The 3,391-nt window shown below is 40.4% G+C and overlaps 1 protein-coding gene across 1 annotated transcript in view; it reads right to left on the bottom strand.

Moving 5' to 3' along the window:
* Positions 1-3,391, bottom strand: part of LOC109957031 (hyaluronan and proteoglycan link protein 1-like) — a gene marked incomplete at its 3' end in the record, with an annotated part of 8,402 nt that overhangs the window by 4,101 nt on the left and 910 nt on the right. The window lies entirely within an intron of this gene.

Here is a 3,391-nt window from a genome sequence, read left to right as displayed (position 1 = left end):
AGACCCAGGACACGCTGGAGGGACTATGTCTCTCAGCTGGCCTGGGAACGCCTCGGCATTCCCCCGGAAGAGCTGGAGGAAGTGTCTGGAGAGAGGGAAGTCTGGGCATCTTTGCTTAGACTGCTGCCCCTGCGACCCGGTCCCGGATAAGCGGAGGAAAATGGATGGATGGATGGATGGACCCCTGACCCCGGCACCACAGGTAGAGTCTTGAACAATCAGTGTTGTAAGTAAGGCCAAAATCTGATATACACACTACTTGTCCTACAGTACATAATGATAATTATATAACTAAGTAAGTTGGCTTTAAGAGGTCTGCAGACATAATTTTTTGGTTGTGGTTAAACATTAAGTTTATTGTTTCTTTTATTTTGCACTTTATCTTCTTTTGTCTTTCTTCTGTTCTTTAAGTTTGCATTTTAATAGTTTTATATATGTATGCATTATGTAAAGAAATTTGAATTGCTTTTGTCTATGAAAATGTGCTTTGCCTTTTTCTGATTTATTTTGATCCCACCTGCTCCATGTGTGGGACCTGTGGCATCTGTGGTGAGGTGCCTCACTCTGAGCTGTCACACCAGAACTGTATCTGAAATGTCGTGTCAGTGACTCTTCAACATTCAAAATGTTTCCCACATTGGCAATACAGAAAATAATAGAAGCCAATGGCTTTCTGTCTTCAGCTGTGATTAGCCATTGTCCCCAACACACACACACACACACACACACACACACATTCCTCTATTCTAACCACACAGTAGAGGCGTGTCTGGACATGTGCTCCCTTGCAGAAGGTTTTGGTTAACAGAAGCACTGCTGATAGATCTAATCAACCCTTCAGTCGCACCTAATGTCACTTTTTCTTTCATTTAAAAAATTCTTTCAAGGCTGCATATGGCTGAGACTACTGTACTTCTTTGACCCAGTCCTCACATTTGATGCATTCCTTTTAATTTTAATTTATTGAACTATGTTAACTGTGTGTCTGTGTTATTGTGCTGTTTTATTTTTATTTGCACTGATCTTATTTACTCTATTTTAGTCATTTATTGTGATTTTATTCTGCCATGTAAAGTACTTTGGTCAGCTGGATGTTGGTTTTCAAGTGCTATATAATTAAATTTGATTTGATTTGATTTGATTTGATTTGATCTAGTAGCCTCACTCACCTCCTGACTGGTGAAACACCCTTTTGCCATTTCTAATAACTAATTTCTTTCAAAGAAGTGCAGGTGTAAAGTACAGTAAAAAAAAAAAGCTTGAATTCTTTTTTGGCCTTCTGTCAGTGAAGAATGAGATCCAAAATGACCAAACTACTTATCAATATTCCTAGTGAAGGCAAAGGTGATGATGGTGTCAATTCCAGCTCACCAGATGTGATGCCATCCAACATTTATACCCCCCGAGCCCCAACATTCTAAATTGTATTCAGGAAATTAGAGTAGATAAAATAAAGTGCATCATTGCATTGCTTTATGGAAACAAGTGCTGAGCAATGGGTATGATTTCAAACCCTGAAATGTGAGCTAGAAGGAGAGGACTGATTAAACAACACAGTACCACATAATGCAGGGAAAACCTGGAATAAATTTCTGTGTATACTAACCTAATGCCTTGCAGATCACTATATAAAAAAATTCTGTCTCTTATACAAAATACCTTCAAGGTTATCTTCAAGGTTAATGATACCTAAGCAACAGTAGTAGCACATAGAGAGACAGTCACGTTAATTCTACGTTCTTTTCTGCTTCTGAATTTACTATGTGACATGCTCCAGGAAAACGTAGCACTGACCATCTGGGGCACATTATAAAGCAACAGCCTGTAGTGTATGTTTAACCTTTCAGGAAAACAACCTTTTCTTTGTCATAACTCAACCTCATCTATTTACTATATATAAGACTCACAGAGGTCAAAGTCCATGCCAAATTGTCACATTTAACATTAAAATGGGTCATCAAATAATTCTGAATGGTTTCTATCTGATACGTGTGTGAATAGTGCAGCTGGGAATGAACACACAGCAAATAAGTAAATGAGCGTGTGTGTGACATTAAATGCACTCTGCAGCTGCAGCCGAGGCCCTGCTGCCACTTGATTACAGAGTACAGTTCTCTCTCCCTGTGTGAAAGGTTGCAGTAGCAGATGATTAGAACCATCTGCCTCACTGTAACACAGAACTGTAAATTAACACTGTTACAGTTGTCCAAATCCATTCAGTGACCTATATATTCTGAAATTACAAGAGTCTAATTGTGCTGTTAAAGCCATAAGCATAATTTGCATTTAAATGTACTGAGTAAACAAACTCATTCATTAGCTCTCTATAAAAGGAGGAAAATATGCTGAGGTGCCAGTTTATATCAGTGTGTGCTCAATGTGCCACACCCTCTGACTACGTAGCTAGACATGAGACAGCTTCCCCCAGCTTTGTCTCTCTGCTACTGGCTCGCTTATGTCAGTATGGAGAAAGAATTAAAAAGCACAGCTGGGACGATCACAGCATGCCAATGCACGGTTCCAATAAACTCTTTCCTGTTGTCTCTCATGCAGGACAAGTACAAACACAAAGTGTGGGTGTGCATTGCTCACATGGGGACGCATATGCATATGCACACAGGTACAGTAGACTATAAGAGTCATTTGTTAAAAGTCACTCATATTGAATTAACACAGATGCACCAAACGTGGCTCCATCATTGTCTCATCTCCTAGTCTGGAAACAATTTCTAATCTGCGGCCAGCCTCAGCCCATTTCCACCCAATCCCCTTATCCCATGAAGTCAAGCCTTAGTAACCAGTGAGTATCAGAGTACACAAACTATTACCTCACAGGGAAAGACAGAGTCACTTGGCTTCTGCTCAGCATGGGGCTCTATACCATTAGCTGCAGGCCGTTAATCTTAACTTTGCTCCTGTCAGGCTGCATGTGACCATGGTGGCTTTCCAAAAGCCCTCCATGCCAGAGTGAGTCAGTAGGTATATAAGGACAGGCAACACCCCATGAAGAGAGAGAATACATCGCTCATATGGTCAATAAAAGCTATATATCACAGAACAATGACTGAGCTGGTCTGAGCTCAGCCAGTGATTTTTATATGATGCAGACAGTGAGGTCATATGTAAACATACTGTACATGCACTGTAGAGAAACAGACACCTGTGACATCACTAGCTAACAGGAGATATTTCAATGTTTGAATAAAAAAAGTATCATCTCCTCCCAAGGAGAAACTATTCTCCCACAGATGAGTCATTTCCTCCTGTCTTGGAAAAGGACAGCATAGGCATCTTGCAGGGCTGCTGAGAGCACATTAAATATCATTCAATACATATCAAAGCTTCACCAGAGCAGTGGCTCTATTCTAGTATTTCATAGCTTGCAGTTGCA

The sequence above is a fragment of the Monopterus albus genome, unplaced genomic scaffold (genome assembly GCF_001952655.1).
Source record: "Monopterus albus unplaced genomic scaffold, M_albus_1.0 scaffold23.1, whole genome shotgun sequence".
NCBI lineage: Eukaryota > Metazoa > Chordata > Actinopteri > Synbranchiformes > Synbranchidae > Monopterus > Monopterus albus.
This window is presented reverse-complemented; position numbering and strand designations above follow the sequence as displayed.